Source organism: Sarcophilus harrisii, chromosome 2 (assembly GCF_902635505.1).
Source record: "Sarcophilus harrisii chromosome 2, mSarHar1.11, whole genome shotgun sequence".
Taxonomy (NCBI): Eukaryota; Metazoa; Chordata; class Mammalia; order Dasyuromorphia; family Dasyuridae; genus Sarcophilus; species Sarcophilus harrisii.
The window spans coordinates 16,414,008-16,436,563 of NC_045427.1; the positions used below are offsets into that span (position 1 = coordinate 16,414,008).

The following is a 22,556-nucleotide window of genomic DNA, read 5'->3' on the forward strand; positions in this document are numbered from 1 at the left end:
GAAGTCATGCAAGCATATTTCCACCTCAGCCATATTACTAAAAAAGAAGAAAAAAGTGAAAGAAAAACATATTTCATTCTGCACCCAGTGTCCATCTATCTCTCCAATCCCATGTACTTTTTATAGTATGGCATAATAAAACCAGAGCTAGATTTGATCTGAAAACATTTGGGTTCATATCCCACCTCTGAAGGTTTTAAATTTTACAATTTTGGGGCAAGCTATTTAAGCTCTCTAACCCTTAATATTCACGTTGTGAAATGGGGATGATAATAACTATAACATTTACCAAACAAGAGTTGTTAAGAAGCTCAAATGAAAAAAGGGGTGCCATAGAAATGGCAGTTATGATGATGATGACGATGATTCTTCACCTTGCATCTTGTGAGAATTCAACCCAGGGTTAGTTTCTGATGGTTCTCCCAAGAATCGCCCAAGGAAAGGAAATTTTCAAGCTCCCATACAAAGGTCACAAAACTACAAGACTTAATGCAACTCAAGAAACATTTATTAAGTTGTTACTGTGTGTAAAGTAGAGAATTCTAATCCAAAGCATTCATTTTTTAATTAAAGCTTTTTATTTTCAAAATATATGCTTGGATAATTTTTCAACATTAACCCTTGCAAAACCTTGTATTTCAATTTCCCCTCATCTTTTCCCATCCCCTCCCCTAGATGGCAAATAGTCCAATATATAAAGCATTCTTTTTACAGATGAGGAAACTAAGGTCCAAAGAGGAAAAATGACTAAGCCAGTCATATAATTTATTAACACTGAGGCATGATTTGTATTCCCTTTTCCTGAGCCCTAGTCCAATGCTCTTTCTACAGAGAATCAAATCACAGGATTTTTTTACAACTAGAAAATTCATGTGAGAATATCTGGAATCAACTCAGTATGAGGAGCAATGAGCAGAAATTGTAGAGAATCAAATTTCAGTGCCAGGAAAAAGTTTTCAAACAATTCAATGAGGGGCATCTAGGTGGTACAGTTGATAAAACACCAGGCCTGGAGTCAGGAACTCAGGAATCTGAATTCAAATCTGACCCCTGAACCTTGTTAGCTGAGTGACCTTGGGTCACTTAGTTCTATTTGCCTCAGTTTCTAAAAGGAAAAGGGACCTACATGTGAAAAAAATGTTTATAGTAGGTCTTTTTGTGGTGGCAAAGAATTGGAAAATAAGTAGATGCCCATCAATTGGGGAATGGCTGAATAAGTTGTGGGATAAGATGGTAATGGGATATCTATAAAAATGATGAACAAGATGATTTTAGAAAGGCCTGGAAAGATTTACATGAACTGATGCTAAGTGAGAAAAACAGAACCAGAAAAACATTGGACACAGCAATAGATTGTACGATTAGCAATTATAACAGACTTGGTTCTTCTCAGCTATTTAGTGACCCAAGGCATTCCCAATAAACTTTGGAGGGAAAACACCATGTGCATCCAGAGAGAGAACTATGAAGACCTAATGTAAATCAACACATGCTATGTTCACTTTTTTTCTTTTTCTTCTGTTTTTTTTTTTTCATGATGTCCCCCCTTTGTTCTGATTTTTCTCTCCCAATATGATTCATAAAGAAATGTTAAAAAATGAATGTACATATATAATAAAAATGTTGTTTTTACATGCAACTGGGGAAAATTAAAAAAAAAAACCCACACATACAACATTTCAATGATACCAGTATGGACAGAGCTGCCTTAGCGGAGCATTGGTTCCCTCTTTCTGAGGATCATTCACTGGGAATGGTATAATAGGAATAGTATAAATAGATGATACCATATTACATACATAGGTTATGTATAACCTAAATAGGTTAGACCAGATTACATCAACCATTAAGCATTACCTATTAGGCAAGCACTATCATAGAGTCATTTGCATTCGAACAAGAAAGGCCCTTAGAAGTCATCAAACTCAATCCCTTTATTTTATATCTAAGTAAACTGAAGCCCAAAGAAGTGAAATAACTAGTCCAGAGCCATTATGTGGCTTGCAAGTATCTAAGGAGGCATTTGAGCCCAGGACTTTCTTCTTCTGCTCTACCAATAACACCATACTATGTCTAGGAACTGGCAACTTAAAAACTAAAAGGAAACAGTTCTTGTCCTCTAGGAGCTTACTGTCTATTATAAGAAGCAAGACATATATATATATATATATTTGGGTATATGAAAACCATATCTCAAGTAATTTTGGAGAGGTGAATCACATCTGAAGTATTTTCCAATTTTGATTTTCATATAAGTTCATATAAGAATGTTTGATTCAGTTTTCACCTTTAAATGGCAAATAAAATCTACTGGATAAAACACTGGCCAATGGTTTTCCCAGTCATTGTTAGACAATGTCCCCTGTCTAACACATACATAGTTGGAGATATCTTGTTCATGACCTTGTCCTTGTTCTTGGTTATGGAATCTTAGAAGAACAAACTGCCAGAGTTGTCTGTGACAGTCAGGGACTTAGATGCTGATGTTTCTAGGAGAATAAAATATGAAAGCTCATCAGCCATTTCTCTAGAGTTTTATTAAGCCAATTTTATTTATATTCACTAAATACAGGGAGGACTCAATTTCAGATTTTCTCCTTTTCTAACTCCCCAGCCCTCTACCTCTCCCTGAACTCTCTTCATTCTTTATTGCTCACCTAATTCTCCATTTTCTCTTTTTCTACCCCCTTGATAACATAGACTCATGTTGATCTCTGGCTCCTCTAAACTTTGTGCACACTTTTTTTCTCTATCACTGACTTGATCTAGTTTTAGAATGAAGCTGAAATATGACAGAGGAAGAGCCTGAGAAATGAGAATGTGTTGGGGGCTAGCCCATGTGGAACACTTAGGGGAGGATTTGGAGGAGACCTGAATAGGAAAGGAAGGTAGAGATGTGTCAATATCTGATTGGAGAGGGGGCATCCAGATGAATGAGATCACAGACCAATTTGAGTATTGAGTACTTAGCACCAATAATAAGATGTTCTATATTGTTGTTTCTTTTGTAATGTATAGTTGTGGCTTATTCTCTCAATTATATGGTAAATTTGTAACATAAATACTTCCCTTCTTTACCTATGAGCTCTGAAATACATAGCACATTGCTTTGTGGATAAGATAAGTATGTGAACTCCATCCTACAACACAGCATGGAGTGTTTGTCTTCTGGAAACTCTTTCCACCAACAGAGATCTCTACATATGTAGGATTTAGTGCTAATAGTGAATAGTAGTTGTAATAGTCATCATCATCATGGTAGCCACGGCAATAGTGATGGGTACCTCCTGTAATATGAACTGGACCTGGGGTTTTATTGGTAAATTCCTAGATGGAAGCTAATTCCAACTGGCTTCTGCAACTTATAGTTTTAAGGAGTTGCCTACAGCATGCAGCAGTTAAATGATTTTCCCACAGTCACACAGCCTGTATGTGTCAAGAGTGGGACTTGGACACAGATGGTCCTGGTTCCAAGACCAACTTTCTATCTAATTGTGTTGTTTCTCGATGACTTCTAAATATACTTTCAATTCAATCATTAAGCCATTGTTAAGAACCTACAATGTTCCAGACATTTTAGACCTTGGAGATACAGTTAAAAAAAAATCCTTGTTCTCAAGTAGCTTATAGTCTAGTCAAAGTTTAATTTTTGGATGCACATTTTCAAATAGGTAGGATTTGGATGCCATCTAATTGAATTATAGAATCCAGGAATGGAAAAACCAGAAGGCATCCCATCTAGATTCTAACTATAGAATTTTCTTAAGCACACACATATGCGTACATGTGTCAACACACAGTGCACATGTACAGACACATGCACATACAAATTAATATAGATAGCATACATACACGGATTGATAGATGGATAGATATGTAGAGATGATAGAGATATTAGATTGATAGACATGATAAATTGATAGATAAATAGACAAAGGGATAGAGTAAGCATTTATTCAGTATTTACTGACACAATTCCTTGCTAAGAACTAGAGATACAAATTAAAGATAGTACCTACACTCAAGGAGCTTGCATACTAATGGGAGAAGGCAAAAAAGAAGAAGAGAATGGGGAAAGACAAAAGGAGATCTAGGAGGGCATGGGGCACAGAACAAGATGAAGATGAATGAGAAATGATGTGGAAGCACGCAATATAAAACAAAAGTTTACCTCTCCCAGTCAAGGAAACCAACATGGCTAATGGTCATCCAACCACAATGCAAAAATCCCTTTCCCCAACAAATCTACAAGAAAGAATTGTTTCTGTCTTAAAGACATGGCAGTTGTTTCACGAGCAGTCACAGGATCCTGCATTCACAGTGAAGTTGATGGATCAGAGTACATAATTAATGGAGGCATAGCAGTTAAATCACAGAGCAAGAACAATAATAAGCTTTGGCATGTAGTTCACTTGCTAAATTAAAGTTAAAAAAGGAACACATGAATAAATGAAGCTTCTAGACAAGGTCTGGGTTATTGGGTTATTCAGTAGAGAAGGAATATGAGAGCTCGGAAACATGCAAAATCTCTCTGGCTGCCTCCCTTCATGAAGCCTGGGGAGCTTAGAGCCCACAGAGCTTTATGCAGGCTGTTAGGAAGCAGGCTTCCAACAGAGGTTTCCTGGATCACCCCAAGAGGCCCTTGTCACCTTCAAGTCTCCTTCAACTCCTCACCATCCACTCCCACCCTTCACTTACTGTTTCCATGACCTGTCCACTTCACCATTGAGACATCTCTTGAATACGCTCCCTTCTCTTCTCTGACCCTATCACCTCAGCTCATCTCTTCACACCTGACTTATCTCCATTACCTGCTGGAGAACCCTGACACAAACCCTTCCCCATTGCAGTCCATTCTCTAATCAGCTGCTCCATTGATTTTCCTAAAGTACAGACAACAATGGGTTACTTCCATACTCAGTAAACTCCAGTAGTTCCCTATCACCTCCAGGAGGAGCAAGTCAAAAAATGCTCTCATCAAAGTGCTTCATAACCTGTGCTTCCCACCATAATCATTCCAGTCTTATGCCTTATGCCTGTTCACATACTATTCAACTCAGTGATACTGGCTTTCTGGTTATTTTGAAAATAAGATGTTTCTTCTGTCATATCTGGGTATTTTCTCTGCCCCAGGTCTGAATACTCTTCCTCCTTATTTCTACTTCCTGACTTCCTGGTTTCTTTCAATTTCCAATTAAAATCTCACCTTCTATAAAAAGCATTTCCAATTCTTTTAAATTTGAGTGTCACACAATCAATTCTCTCTCTCTCTCTGTCTCTCTTTCTCTCTCCCTGTCCCATCCCTATCCCCTTTTCTTCTCTCCTCACTCTCCCTCCCTCCCTCCCTTCTTATCTCCCTCTCCATCCCTCTTTCCCTCCCCCTTTTCTCTCTCCCTCCTTCTTACACAATTTTTAAAATCCTATAAATACACTCATACTCAACAATCGTTTCCCATCCTAGTAAAACTTCCAGGCTGGTTATCCAGCCCCATCTATTACCCCAGTTACTAACTTCAGAACAATTTTCCAAGTTCACATTATAAATGTTGGCAGTTGAGATAATCACAGATTTCTAAGAGTCAGTCTATTATCCTTCTATGCATCATAGGCTTGGATCACCCATCATAAACCATGCTTTATAGTTCTATGCTTAACAGCTGAAGGTCACAGAGTGAGTCCTGAACTCATTCACCTTATCCATGTTTACTTTTGATCATGAATCAATTAGTAAGTTAAGCATATATTATACTTTTACTTTACTTAAAAGTAATAGCTTTTGTTTTTCAAAATATATGCAGATAATTTTCTTTTCTAATCTCTTTTTATTGAAGTTTTTAAATTTTCAAAACATATGCAAGGACAATTTTTTCATCACTGACCCTTGAAAATCCTTGTGTTCTAATTTTCCCACCTCCTTCCCTTTACCCCATCCCCTAGATGGCATGTAATTTAATATAGGTTAAATGTGGTAAACCATATGTTAAATCCAACATAGCCATACATATTTATACAATTATCTTGTTGCATAAGAAAAATCAGATCAAAAAGTTTAAAAAAATGAAAAAAAAAACAAGAAAGTAAAATTCAAGCAAACCACAACAAAAAGAGTGAAAATGCTATGTTGTGATCCACCCTCAGTTCCCACAGTCCTCTCTCTGGGTGTAGATGGCTCTCTTCATCACAAGATCACTGGAACTGACCAAAGATAGTTTTCAACATTCACTCCTGCAAAACCTTGTGTTCCAAATTTTTCTCTCTCTCTTCCCTCCTACCTTCTTCCTTTGACAGCATTACTTTATACTCTTACTGTTGTTAAACATCACAGAAAATAAGGACAGTCCCTGTCCCCGCAAAGTTTCTGTTCTATAGGAGGAGATAGTATTTGGAGGGGAAAAAGAAGTATATACAGAATAAAAAGAGTACATTAAAGGACAGTTTGAAAGACATAGATTTAGGAAAATAAGTTCAAATTTCAAATAATAGCAGCATATTATAATTGAATTAGCATCTCATACATATTATATAATAATAACACTTGAATAGGTACATGTTTACATGTATACTTCTTGCATACACAAATGCATATGTAAATAAATAATAATATTAATTAATAATGGTACTTTAAAGGTTGCAAAGCACTTTCTAACTACTGCCTCATTCTATCTTCACAATAACCCTGGGAAGTAAGGGTTATTTTTATCTCCAATTTGTGGATGATAAAACTGAGGCAAGCTGAGATTAAGTGCCTTGGGTGGTACAGCTAATATGAGTCTGAGGCAAGATTTGAGCCCATCAGACTCCCAGATAGACGAGTCTTTAGAAATCATTTGGTTCATCCCCCTCATTTGATATATTTATACGTGCACTTCCTGGGATTCCTAATAGAATGGAAGCTTTTTGAAGAAAGAGGCTGCTTCATCTTTGTCTAGGTATGCTCATGCCTAGCATAGTGCCTGGCACCTAATTGGCATTTAACAGATATTTGTTTATTCATTATTTTTGTTGTAATCCCTAGCATGCTTAGATTAATGTTTGATATATTGTTGTTTGTCCTTTATTTTCAAAAAGAACCAATGAGATTGTGGTTGATGTCTTGCTTTGCAAGTGGATTGCAGGGCAGAGTTGCCACAGCATCACCTCCCTCTCTCTTCCAGAGTCATCAAAGGCTAGTGGTAGGATAAAAATTAAGAAGACTGGTAATGACCTTGGAAACAGTGAATGACCTTGACATCTTTCTGTCTGATTAAGTTCTAAGTGCTGCACGCCACTTCCTTCAGCTGCCGTTGGAACAAAGGGTTCTCATCTGCCCACCTTGCAAGGGGGAAGTCTTCACATGCCTGTGGTAGACATCCCATTAACTCACTGATGGGTCTGAGGTCTGTCCATTATCCTCAGCCTGATTTAACTCATCTGTTGAGATAGTTTGCTAGATTTTGGCCGTTGCTCATTTTACAGCTTTTTGGAGGCCCAGATGAGAGATGGATGAGAGTTGATGAGAGACACCTGAAAAGCACTCAGCAAGCTCCCGTATCAGAAATGCTAGCCTCCTGAGCACCTCACACTCCCTGTTTGACATATAGTAGCTGCCCTTCATCAGCGTCCCAGTCAGACTCCCGTAGAAAATTTCAATGAGATCTCTGAATCAGGAAATTCAGACCTTCTCCCTTTTGTCTAATGAACCATTTTATTCCCTAAGAAAGGAGGCTTGTTATTGGGTAATTGCTACCATTCCATTCTAGTCGATGTAAAGTCCCTTAATGCAATAGGGGTTCTCTATATTGACTCATGCCAGCACTGCATGAATGGCCCAAGCAGATGACAGCCAAAGAAATCTGTACTGAAAACGCCCACCCCAATGCCTCACTAAAAATCCTGGGAGGCTGAGGGAAGCACAAGCCATGTACATTTGAATGATTTCATATTAGGGCAATCAGAGCTCTGCATAATCATAATAGATTTCTAAATGACTTTCTTGCCTCTAATATCTCCCTTTTATATAAGCCCGTCCTATGCACAATTGCCAAAGTGACACTTCAGAATCAGACATTTCACAATATCCTCTGCAGTTGGTCCCTCTTGCTTACATGACAAACTAGAAACTCCTTGAATTCAAACCCAATCACAATATGGTGGTCGTCTCCCTATTCAGTCTTTTTCCAAATTACTCTTCTCCACATACTTCAAGTCCCAGCTAACTGTCTCTATTAGTTTTTCCTTCTATAGGGCTTTACATTTGCAATTTGTAATATAATATTTTGTATTAACTTAGCTGAATATTGGTTGGTGAAAGACTATTTTTATTTTTGACTTTCTGTTCCCAACACCAAGCAAAATATTTAGCATATTACTATGCTCAATTGAATTCAAATTGAATTTAATACATTCAGAATTCCTTTTTTAGTGCCTACTATGTGCAAGACACTCAAATTACAAATATCAAATTATCATCTTTACTTTTAAGAATTTTACATTTGTAGCCATTTCTGTTAGTGGAAAGAAGTTGGTGTATTTTGTGGAGGGTGGGGTTATTTGTATAATACAATATAGATGTATTTTTGTATATATATGTATGTATACATAACATGTAACATATTAGCTTTCAATTCTATTGTTACTGGTTTGTTTCCTTGTAAAACTTTTGTGTTCAAAAGCAGTCTAGGATACAAATATCTCAGAAATTACTAAAACTGCAGAAATTAATTTCCCATAGTTTCTCAGTTCTCTTTCCTAGGCTCAAATAAGTATTAAAGTTTTTAGCTCTTTAGTTGATTAAAATTATAATTAATAACAACAGAAATAAATAGATAATTTAAAACCACATTTTGGCCAAGATAAAGCTCATGTCTAGAGTAATCTCTCCCTATCACTTTAATTCTTGTTTGGTTTTTTGTTTGTTTGTTTTGTTTTCAAATCTGGAAACATAGACCTATCATTCAGTTGTGTCAAGATACAAGATAGAAATTTCTCAAAAATTCTTTACAAAGTATTTAATCTTAAGACGTTTAAAAATCCTCTTAGAACATTTTCTTTGATCCTCTTTTTGTCTTCTCATAATTTCTTTAATCAGAACTCATCTTGAGATTATAGCCAAACTTCAGTCTTTTTAAAAATAATCAAAACTCAATATCCATAAAAATATTAGTTAAAATTTCCTTTTTTTTCTGCAGATTCCATTAAAAATTTATATTCTTCCCTCTCTTTAAATATTTTAGATAGAGAGGAGTAAGAGTAACAGAATCAAAGTCACATCCCCTTATCCCTTATTGGAATAGGTTCACCTCTCATTATAATATTCATTTTATCATTCATTGTTAACCAAGAAGAGTTAATTTCTGCCTGATGGGAATCCACACTCTTCTAAGGTCATATAAGCATCGAGAGGTCTCTGTGATTCATTTTTGATTTACAGAGAAAGCCAAATGGCCATTCTTTTGTTATTTGCTAGTCATAATGAATGAAATGATTAGTTATCTAGAAACTGTGTCTTTTGGACTTTTCATGTCACACTTGTAAAAGTCAGAGAACACCTATTGTTCCATTTTGGTCAGAATATAAAATGAGTACATGAAGAATTATATAGCATAACTACAAATGTGGGTTGACATCAGACCCAGAATCAATATGGGAATACTGAAGATCCCTGAATCATTCAATCTTATTTGGGACCTTAGTGGTCATTCGATTTGATCCCAAGATTTTAGTCTGGAAAATCCATATGCCTTTATACCAACTGTCCCTCTATCCTAGAATATTTTCTCCCTCCCTCCCTTCCTTTCAAGAATCAAATCATCTTATTTCTTCTGCAGAAGGTTACTCCAGTTCCCCCTGCTGATTTATTGTTGTTTGGTCATTTGAGATGTAGCTGACTCTCTGTGACCACATTTGGGGTTTTGTTGCCAAACTAGAATAGTTTGCCATTTCTTACTCCATCTCATTTTACAGATGCCCTGAGGTGAACAGAGTTGAGTGAGTGGCCCAGGGTCACACACCTACTAAGTATCTGAAGTCAGATTTGAGCTGATAATGCCTTAGATTTGATTTTTTTTTTTTGCTAGGCAATTGGAATTAAATAATTTGTCCAGAGTCACACAGCCAATAAAGGTTAAGTGTCTGAGATTGGATTGAATTCAGGTCCTCCTGCTGTAGGATCAGCGCTCTATTCATTGCACCAATCTAGCTATTCCTAGTGCCTTAGACTTGAGATCACTTTTCGTCTAATTTCTATATGTTTTATATCTATATTTGCTCATATATACTTATAAACACATACATGTGTGTATGTATAAATACATTTATATATTCATATATACTTAGTTTATATGTCACCTCACTTGAATGTGAACTCCTTGAGTTCAGGGAATGAATGTTTGCCTTCCTTTGTATCTAAAGCATTTAGTGCAGCATCTGGAACATAGTAAGAGCTTAATAAATGCTTATTGATTGATTTTGATTTCTGTTTGAACACCTACAGTTAACGGTACATTCAGTAACTAAAATGTAGCCCATTCTATTATTGAATGATTCTGTTCCTTAGAAAGTGTTCCCTCATGTGAAGCCAGATTTGATTTCTAGTAATTTCTGCCCATCGATCTTATTTATGTTCTTTGTAGTTCCAAAGAATAAATCCTAATTCTTGTCTATATAAAAACTTCAAAATGCTTGAAGGATATTCTCCCCCATCTTTCCCTATAAAAAGTATGTCATTTCTCTTGGCCAGTACTCATATAGGATAATTATACCCAGATTCATTTGAGTTTTAGAACAAAAGTACCTTAGAGACCATATAATTTAAGCTTTTTAAAAGCAATAACAATGAAAACTCTTCTTTTGGTGATTAATTGTCTTTATTATCTGATTGGGTGGCTAGGTAGTTTACTAGCTCAAGTGCGGAGCCTAAAGTAGGAAGACCCATCTTTATTTGTTCAAATCCAGCTTCAGAAACTTACTACCTTTTTGGCTCTGGGCATGTCACTTACCCTTTTGCTTCAATTACCTCATCTGTAAAAGGAGCTGAAGAAGGAAATCCCCAACCACTACATTATTTTTGCCAAGAAAACTCCAAATGGGGTCATAAAGACTTGTACAGCACTAGGAGTGACTGAACAACAACCACAGCAACATTATTTGACTACAACTTATTTTCCATAGTGATTACACATTATTTCTCATGATCAAAATCTATATTGTAGCCTATTATTTTGAACATAGGGAAGAGAAAATAAAGAAGAGAATGGAATATGCATTTATATAACACTTATTATGTGTCAGGTGCTTTGGACAAAAATTATCTCATTTGATCCTCATAACTACTCTTTGAGGTAGGTTCTATACATTTTTTTACAGTTGAAGAAACTGAGGCAAACAGAAATTGAAAAAACCACACATCTCTTCATTCAGTGATGCTCGTTGCCCCCAAATGCCTCTCCTGAGGCACTCATCCCATAGTTGAGTCCTTTGTACCTTCCACTAGCTCTCTGTTTTATTTGCAAAAAGAAGGATAATGTATATATTGTATGAGGTGGAATGGGGATGTGCTAGTCATTGCCAGGTCCAACTCAGAAGGAAAGGACAGCTTTCATGGCTTCTTAGAAACAATATTCATTTCCCGGGAGCTATAGAGCAATGTTAAGATTTTTACAATAGTCCTTTAAAATCTGCAAAGTGCTTTCCTTTCCTTATGTCATTTGAATCAATTATTTAGTAAGGTAAATATTATATATACACTATCTCTATTATGATTGAGGAAACTGAGTCTGGGAAAGTTAAGGGACTTGCTTGAGGGGATACAGCTAGTAAAAGTCAATTAGGAAATCCAGATCTTCCTGATTAAGATTAATATTCTATCCACTGCACCATCCTCATTATTATTATTTTTGTTATTTTTAAAATGTCTTTTGGGAAGGAAGCCACAGGGAACGTTCATGTGCCATATTGAGCAGAGGTGACCTTAATTACTGCATGAAAATACACCGATTTCAAGGTAAACCAGGTTGAGATTCTGCATTGTTCTAGAGAATGTTATATTCAGATCTTTTAGTTTGGAAGGTCTGTTTATCAGTTGGGTGAGTTTCCTCTGAACTGAGTAGGTTTCCAGGAGGCAATCCCCTGGGAAGACAGGCAGGCCTTATAAAGACCCAGTCTAAGCCTGAGGCATCAGAACACCTTCAATAAACACCCAGAAAACTGGAATCTTAGTCTATTTTACTTAAAAATGGAAATTTCAGAGCTTCTTTAGTCATTGAAATAAATACCCCATCTTCCAGCTTACCACAAAAAAAAAATCAGAATTTAGATAGGCTTTGTTCCCAATCTTGAAAAAATTAACCTCTTCAATAAATTTTTCTCTGGGCAATCAATTTGAAAGATAAATATGATGACTGAATTCTAAAGTATGTTGTTGAAAAAGCATTTTCCTCAGTGAGCATTTGTAATTTGGTTTTCAATTTTCCATATTAGAGATATTAACTGTACACTGTATATCTCTATTTAATGGAGGTTCCTTATTAATTTATTTAGCATTGGGTTCTCAGGAATATTGCATTTTTCATTTTGGTATATTGGTCTGGGGTCTTATAGATATGTGCTTTACAAATTAATTTTTTGAATGAAGAAAAGAATCTTTTCTCTCCTTGCTCAGATTCTGTGTATTGATGGTACTGGTATACCTGCACAGCCATTGCCCAGGGGAATAATGGTGGAATATTATATATGCTGTTTTCTGGCTCACTGTATTCTTTTAAACACAAAGGATATGGAGGAGGAGGAATCTGTGGAAGTTTATAATGTAGCTACATGGGCTCTGCAAAGATTTTTATGTGGATGGATTATATAATCAGGTAGAGTGTATGGAGTGCTCAGTGAGAGACTAGCAACTCTAGTGTGAAAGCTTGCTGAGTCCTTTATAGGGCTGCTCACTCATCTTTGGTGTCCATCTTATTCATCGACTCTCATTTGTGGATCCACAAATTTGTAGCATGTGCAGCAGTCATAACCTGGCAAGATACTTCAGCAGACTTTCCCTAGAAGAATGGGTAGATGAGAATAATTTGTTCCAATGGCTACGAAGGCAGCTGAAGTAGGTGCTATAAAGCACTTAGAGAGAGATCAGTCATTAATTTACCAAGATTATCTGGGCTAGGGCCACTGCTGGTCATATTTTTTTGAACCTGTGGGAGAATTTATAAATGGCCTACTATGTAACCTGGTAATACAAAGACAAAAATGAAACATCCTTCTTCCCAAGTTCAGATTCTGAAGGAGAAAATTACAAGTTTCAAAGAAAAATAAAGGTTAGGAACGAGGAAATCCTATATTAGGAAGCTCTACTAATATAGACTGGAACCTCTCTGCAACTATGATTATATAGAAGAGCTATGAAGGTTAATATGAAAAAAGTTGGAAGAAAATTGGATATAAGAAGTAAGGAGCTGGGATAAGGAGTTGGGAGATGAGGTAAGTGAAGAAATCTTGGTACCCTCAAGCGTAATAAGGAAGTTAGTAAGAGGAGAGGGTTTGAGTTTAGTTTTACACATGCTGAGTTTAAGACATTTATGGTGCATCCAATTAAAGACATTCAGAAGGCAGCTAGAGATATGAAACTGAAGGTCATCAGAGAAGAATGGGCTGGTTAAATAGATAGGAGAATCAGCATGGCAATGATATTTGAATCCTTGTTCATGAGATCATCAAGAAGAAATGGAAGAAAAGGAAGCCTAGGTGAGAGTCTTGGGAGACTCCCTTCAACATTAAAAGGTATGATGTGAATGAAAATCCATCAAAGAAAACTGTAAAGGAATAGTTGGAGAGGCAACAGAAGACCCAAGAGAGTAGTTTGAGGAAATCCTAGAGAGAAGGGTATCAAAGAGTGCTGAACTGTATTTGAGCTATAAAAAGTTTAAGAAGGATGAGGACTGAGAAAACTATTAAATTTATTAATTAAAAGATCATTTTGTATCTTTAGAGATAGTTTTAGTTGAATTATGAGGTCAAAAGCCAAGAGTTAAGAAGAAAGGGAAAGGAAGGGAAGCAGAGGAACCAATTGTGTATCTTTCTAAAATGTTAGGCACAAATGGGAAGAGATATATTGGATAAAAACTTGCTTAGATGGACGGATGGATGGATGGATGGACTGAGTGAGAGTTTTATAAGGATAGGAGAGACATAAGGATATGATTTCCTTTTATTATTAAATTTCCTTGATGTTCATTTCCATTTCAGTAAGATAGGAAAAGGCAATGAGCACACCATCATCGTCATCATTAACATTTCTGTAGGGCTTACTATATGCTAGGCACTTTACAATTTTATTTCATTTGACCAACACAACTCTGAGAGATTAGTGATATTATTACCCTCGTTTTGTAGATGAAGAAATTAAGAACTTGCCCAGGGGATCACACAGCTAGTGTCTAAGGCTGGATTTGAACTTGGCTCTTCCTGACTTCTGGTTTAGAATTCTATTCACTGTAACACCTCACTACTTAGTATATTTCATAGTTTCCTCTTGAGGTTAAAACCCTTTAGAAAGACACCAATCAGTGCTTGGAATCTGAATCTTTCCATATCAGGTTTGCTGTTCTTGATCTTGGAGCATGAGCAAGTTAGACTAATGTCATGGACATTTGATGGGAATCAGGAGACCTGAGGTTGCCATAAAAAACAGGATATATGATCTTTCATCAACTAATTCAACAAATGTTTACTGTATACCTATTATTTTTGGAATATCCTGATAAGGATGATAGGGAGTATGAAGATTGATAAGTCAAGCCCCCTACTTTTGAGTGACCTAATCAAATAGGGGAGTTTAAGATCTGTACATGAAAAGCTTTAAAATAAGGGCACCATATGCATAAGGTTAGTTTTACCTGGAAGTGGAAAAGGAGGAATTTCCATTTTTCCAGCACTTTTTCCAGTTCATATATAAATTTCATCAAATAAATCCTATGAATATCAGTATGAAAGTATGAAAGATGGCTGCCTATTCAGACATCTTTGAAAGGAAAGGAGGAAATAGGCATTTATTAGGCTCTTATGATGCATCACTTTATCTTTTATTTGGTTGAAATGGGAAAGTAGAATAACTCCTTTCACTTCTATGGTGGGATGAACTAGAGAAATTTAAGGTCCCCAACACATAACCTTAATCTGGGACTTTCAGGCCTTGGTCCTATATCTTCCTTCTGAGGCAAAGCAGAATGAATGTAATCATTTTTTCTAGATAAAAACCCTTCAAGCACTTGAAGAGAGCCATCTTTCTCCCCCTTCCCAACTTTCATGTCTTTTTTTCCCTAGATAAGTTTTTCTCCAGTTCCTTCAACTCAATATGGCACAGTCACGAAGCCTTCTGCCACTTTGCTTTTCCTCCACTGAAAACTCTACTTTATGAATGAATGAAATAGAATGAATAAAAAATTTATTAGTGAATGGAATGGAATGAATGGTTATTAATGAATGAAGTAAAAATAAAAATTCATTCAACTTTCTTTTAATATCCTCCCTTAAATGTGGAATCCAGAACTAAACCATATGTTAGGTAGATTTTATGACTATGACATCATACAGAGGACAATCAAGTCTGTAGTCATGAGTGCTGTGGCACCTAAAGGCTTATCTTAATTAATCTAAGGCAAGAGAGGTTCAACATTAGGCAGCTGGCTACCAGTTAATGAACTTTTTCAACTAGGGCAACTTATGAAAGTACACAAAGGGCCTGTAATCTTCAACAGTGGAGGGTGTAGTGACTCAATTTGCATCATAGTCCCTACAGGTGAGTAGCTGAAGAGCATAAGAGCAAATTCTAATAGGTTTGTGATCAATGGACACCAGAGAGATTCAGGGAGGAGCCCCCATAGGAGTACAAAAATATAGAATTGTGTAATCTTGTCTTGGGGATGGGAAGAAGGACTTTATCATATCTCCAAATCCTTCCTATTATTCATGAGGCTTGGAGAAAGTGAGAAGTATTGAGAATTCACAATTCTATTACTTGCAATTTATTTATTTAAGAGGGGACAGAGAAACCATAAATATAAATATATATACGTCCATATTAGAAATATATCTGAGACCATAAGGAACAATAGTTACATATAGCATTTTACAGTCTGCAAAGTACTGTTTCAAACAGCTTATTTGAGTTTCATAACATGTGAAGATACTATTATAGTCATTTTATTAATAATAAAATTGAATTTTAAAGAGAATAGGTAGGATGGACAAATTCATACACAATGGAGGGTCAGATATGGGATTTCTATTTAAATCTTGTCTGACTTCAGATCTGGTACTCTTCCTACTCCTCAATGATACATCCATTGGGGCATGGATTATATTGACATTTACCTTGAAACTGAATAAGACAGTTAGGGGCACTGCAGTGGATAGAGCATTGAGTTTAGAACCAGAAAGACTCATTTTCATGAATTCAAATGTGGTCTCCGACACTTATTAGCTGTGTGGCTCCGAGCAAATCACTTAGCCCAGTTTGCTTCAGTTTCCTTATCTGTAAAATAAACTGGAGAAGCAAATGGCAAACTACTCCATCTCTCTGCCAAGAAAACCTAAATTCTCATAGAAAATGAGACACAACTGAAATCACTGATCAACAACAGCAAAAAGAGAACTCTCTGACTCAAGTAGCTCCTGTATTGGCTTAAGACATATCTGAACTCTCCACATCACTCATTTCTTTGGTTAAAGTAACTGAAAGCATAGATATTAAAATTCAAATAGGATCTCTGAGAGGAAGTGATGAGTTAAGTCATTATCAGTCAATAGCCAAGTTTCAATTATTTTGTGAAATTAGTTTTATTCATTCTCAACGTTCCTAGAATGGGATTCTTGATCCATAAAATTAAACGAAAAAAAGAAAGGCAATAGGTACAATGGACAGGATAGTAGACATGGATTCAAGAAGATATGAGTTCAAATTCTATCTCAGACATGCACACCCAAGGCAAATCATTTAACCCCTATGGATCTCAATTATCTAACCCATAAAATTAAAACATTGGACTTGATGGCTTTTAAGGACCCTTTTTAGCTATAGATCTATGATTTTTTCAGGTTAGTGGAGGAGAACTCAGAAAGGATAGAAAGCATGATTTTTCTGAATTCATGGACATATGACTAACTAGAGAGAGGATTTGCTTCAGGATTTCCAATTTCCTGAGTGTCCTGAGAAATGGATGGACTCTCAGGGGTGACCTATATCTAAATATGAGTTCCTTCTACAGTATACCCCAAGTGTAATCATCTCGCTTCTACTGTCCTGAAGGTCCCCCAATGAGAGAGAGCCGATAGAGATCCCAAGTTGGTCCATCCCCTTTTGGATAGCTCACATTGCTAAGAAGTTTTCTCTGATATCAAACCTAAATTTGTCTCTCTACCACTCCTATCACAGTTCATTTTTTTTAACATTCCAAGGGGAAACAAAATAAATCCAATCTCTCCTCCACATGACAGACCTTGAAATATTTGTAGACGCCAGCACTTGGCGTCAGCCCTACTGCAAATCTTCTTTTCTCCAGTTTAAAAATCCACATTTCATAATAATAGGATAATAAATTGATACTTCGAAGGAAGCTTAGAGGTCACTTTGTAGAACTGTGTCACTGGAAGAGATGAAGAAACTGAGGGCTATAGAAGTTAAAGCTGAAGTACATTGAATAGAGTTCAGGACTTTGAGTGAGGAAAACTTGAGTTCCAAACAAGTTTCAGATTCTTATTAGCTTTGTGATCTTGGTCAAGTCACTCTACTGCATTTGCCTCAATTTCCTCATCTGCTGAATAAGCTGGAGAAGGAAGGCAAATTAACTCCTGTATCTTTGCCAAGAAAACCCAAAATGGGGTATTGAACAGTCAAACACAAGTGAACAATGATAATGACTCCAACAATGCTAATTTTAAATGACTTGCCTATGGACATATAGAAACCAAGCAGATCTGATCCTCTCATTTCAAATTCTCTCCCCTTTCATTATCCTGAATGCTTCTATTTTAAATCTGTACTGAGATGATAGTGATAACAATAACAATAACAAAAACATTTATATAGATTATGGTACACGGGGGAGGAGGTGGAAGCTCAGGCTTATCCAAAAAGATGGGTTTGAGGATTGCCTGGTCCATTTGGATTCAGTCTTGCTTGTGCAGCGGATGCTCCTAAAAAATTAATAGCAACACTGAATGACTGGACTCAGCAGAGGAGCAAGCTATGAAAGAAATTATATTTAAAAGTGACACTGGGCTGTCTGATATACATCTAAACACCAAACAAAAGGCAATTCATAATGCATCAGAGTGCCATTGGTCAACCTGTTTTTCAGTCACAATTGAAAGTTCTGTGCAATAATGTTTATTGGAAAGATACTCAAGTTAAGGTAAAAAACAAACAAACAACAACAAAAAACTATTCAAATAGCAAATCTTGTCCATGATGACAGAAGTATTCAGGAATAAATATACTGGCAAGAATAGCAATGGCGCAAATTTGCTGAACAAGAATGAAAAGCAAACTTGCCTTTATATAAGCTTCTAAGTTCTATTTGGATAATCATGGTGGTGATGATGATGGATAATGGAAGTGATAAGAAGAGCATGGATTTTTTTCTGAGACAACAAAATGTTGACAAAAAATAAGATACATCCTCAAATTTTGACATAGGAAACAGAAAATTTCAATGGAGAAGAGCAAGAAAATATCCACCACAATATGGTTAAAATAGAATACACTGTGGCTATCTATCCCCTTTGGAAGATGTTGGCAAACAGGGGTTGTGAGGAGCTGTGACCTGTTTGAAAGTTGCGCTGTGCTTGAGTTTGGGGCTGTCACCAGGGTTGCCAGCATCATCATAGCAACAGTTGTTAAGACTGTTTATTGCACAGATATGAGTAAAGATCTCCTAGCTAGGTGCTAACAGAATGTTGCCCTAAACAGGTATCTGACTACAACAGGAGGAGATCCAGTTAAGATTAAAGAACTGGATTGACTGAATGATGACATATATTGATCTTCAACTTCCTTTCAATTAATCTGAAGAAGAAATTTCTGACTTGTGTGCTCATATTATTATCATAATAGCAGCTATTTTTATGATGATCTCACAAATGCATTATTTAAAACACTCTCCAGAATTATTCACCATTTCAAAAATGCATGTACAATCTACTTATAATAGAAAAAAGATTAAACTTCACCCTTAGACAATTGGACATTATACATAAAGCATCCAATCATTTTTTTTATTTTTCCTAAATGATTTCTAGAAGTTCAGAGATGGCAAAACGAAGTTTTTCATAGAGCTAGTTGAAGCTACTTTCCCCCAGTTCCTTGTTTATGAATGTATAGAGCAGTTGGAATGCTAGAAGATTATTGCTGCACCGATAAATTGATCTCTCTTGTGAACAAAGCTAAAAATACTTCCCTAAATTGGTTTACTACAGTTATTTCTAAACCATATTTTCAATAAAATCAAAAGCTACCAAATTATTTTATTTTAGTTTTTAGAATTAAAAATGATTAATGTAAAAAAAAACAACCCACCAATATTTAAATATTTTTTATTATGTCAGACACTGTGCTAAGTGCTCTACCATTGTTATTTCATTTGATGGGAATGATATGTAATTCTATACTCTCATTCTATGGACAAGTGACATCTTGCTTCCTGGACTGAGGTTAACAAGCCAGAAAAGAATTTTTGAGCTTGGTTAATTGCAAATTAAGTGCAGATCCTCCTCCCTTTGTGTTTCCAGCAGTCTCCCCTGCTCCATTTAATGTAAGGATTGCTTGAAAAATAGCTAGATTTTCAGTTCCCTTCTGGCTCAGGGGTACCATCCATGATAACATCTTCGTTTCTTCTTTGTTACACAGAGAATAAAAACAGTACAAAAGACTCTAAATGGATGTATGAAGTCCTTTATCCTGGCTAGCTTGTGGTGAGATTTTAACCTCTGTCCTAAGAATATACCGCCTCCACACTCCCAGGAGCACCCTATCCCAGTGATTGCTTCCATGTAGCGGACTAATTTCCTAAACTATATAGGACATTTTAGCACTGCATTCACCTCTGGGACTGCAGATTGCTACTGCCATTGTTGATTTAATGAAATGCATTTCCACAGTGCTAGGAGAATTTCTAAGTAGCTAGTATCCTATTCATTCCTGCCACACCCAAGGCAGTCATTTCTAGGGAAAAAAAAACGCTATGAAAAGAAACATCATTTTTAAAAATTCAAACCATTCAAAATTTATTAAACTGAGCTGGATATTAACCTGCACAAAATTTGAATATGTTTCTGTTTCATGGAATCAAGGCATTTCCATGGAGAATATATTGACCTTGATGGAGAGGACCTGTGTTCAGATTTTATTTCTTATGGGACAAGTGACCCTGGGCAAATCACAACTTCCCTGCTCCTCAGCTTCCTTATCTGTAAAATGGATGGAGTATAAAGTCCTGTGGAGCTCTAGAGCTACAATTCTATGATCTTCTCTTTGGAACATCACCCATAGGCAACAATTGAAATTTTCTGCTTCCTTTGTCAAAATTTGAGGATGTATCTTATTTTTTACCAACATTTTGCTGTCTCAGAAAAAAAAAAACTCGATGAAAGAAATGTTTCTGAAATGCCTGTGACATTCATTCCTTCATTTCTTTGCTTCCTCTTTTTTTTGGGGGGGGGAGAAAAAATATCAGCTGAGAGATTTATTTGAGAATCCCCAGGTTTGAAAATCCTGGAGGTAGGAGGAACCTTAGAACAGAACATAACAGAACTATGAAAAAGATTGGCTCTGGAGTGAGAGCCTTAGGGTTGGGGTTATAGGACTTGAATTCAACTATGAGTTCTGCCACTTTAGGATCTATGCATCATTGGTCAAATTACTTAGTGTGCCTGCCTCAATTTCCTCACCTGTTAAATGATGAGATTGGACTTGATGTTATACTATGGTCCTTTCAATTCTAAATACATGATTCTATGACCTTAGACTATAAAATGTCAAACTAAAGAGACCTTAGAACATAGATAATCAGATCTGGAAGAGTACTTAGAAAACAGAATGGCAGAGCTGGGAGGAAGAATATGATGTAAGAGGTAGGAGAGGATTTAAGAAGCAGAACATTGGATTTCAGTGAGAAAGGACTTTAGAGATCACCTAGTCCTATTCAAATATTATTACTGACTGAAATTTGGGGCATCATGATGCATTTTGTGTGTGTGTGTGTGTGTGTGTGTGTGTGTGTGTGTGTATGAAATTCTCCATGAAAGTGGGGCAGCATTAATTTCAGCAGTGACATCGTTACCACATTTATAATTTTCATCCAATTCCATGTTTCATTTTAATATTTTTGTAAAATTTCTCCTTCAGTTTCCTTTTGTTTTGGAAAACTATATTGAGGATTCAATGATTGAATTTGGTTCCTCTGAAACAGACAAAGTAGGTAGGATCCCTTATTCTCTTTCTTCATACAGGAGTCTTATGTCTCAGTACCATGAAAGTTTCTAAGACCTTCAATTTAAACAATTAAATTGTTCCTTGTCCAGAAAATGTTTCCAACTTTCTTCCATTTCCTTTTCCAAATTCTAAATCTAATCCCTCCATTTTAGTATCGACTTGTCTTGTTTTCTGAATTGACTGTGTAATCCTGTACATGTCACTGAACTTCCTTAAATCTCAGTTTTTACTCCATAAAATAAATGGCTACAATGATCTCTAACTTCCCTTCTGTAGCAGGAATTTGGGTGTGTGTGACATAAAGTGGGGATTTATGCTGGCTCAGAGCAAAAGTTTCTCCCATAATCTGGATGTTCTATACATGCCCCAGTCTCTAAAAAGTTATAACCACTGGAAATCATATAGATCACATGTCCTTTCCTTTGTCTCCTCATAGCTGACAAATAGCAAGAACCTTCACCAGGAAATTTCCATAATTGACATTTCCATCAGTTTTGATTTCAGGTTTTTTGTCATCCTCAGGAGCTGAGCTGATTGTTTATTTAGGCAAAATAGACATCCACCTACAAAGAAATAAACAACTTCTGAATGTCTCAGCTACCTACTTTTCATAGTATCACCCTGCCTCTCTTCCTGTTTGAGGTTGACAATTTAAATGAAAAGGAAACTAAATGAGGTAGAATAGTAGGGGGAAATCAGAGGAAATTTTATAAATTCAAAATTATCCAATCTTTGTCATATTGAGTCCTTGTTAACCGCAATCTATCATCCAAACTTTTTAGATGGCATTCAAGGCTCTCCACAATCAGGTACTATTTCCCACATTGCTACCCTAACCTCCCATTGTTTCCTTATAGAGAAGCATTGTATTATTATTATTTTGTTGAGGCAATTGGGGTTAAGTGATTTGCACAGCTAGGACGTGTTAAGTGTCTAAGGGCAAATTTGAACTCAGATCTTCTTGACTTCAGGTCTGGTACTCCCTCCACAGCACCACCTAGCTGCCCCTAGAAGCACTGTATTATAAGGGAAAGAGCAAGGAACTCGAAAACAGACTCTAGTCAGGGTTGATAGTTTACAAAACACATCTTTTAGG

General features: G+C 36.2%; 1 pseudogene; it reads left to right on the forward strand.

The window, feature by feature from the left end:
* LOC100933619 overlaps positions 1–19,368 on the forward strand; it is a 113,147-nt pseudogene extending 93,779 nt beyond the window's left edge.
* Positions 19,369–22,556: the final 3,188 nt, after the last annotated feature.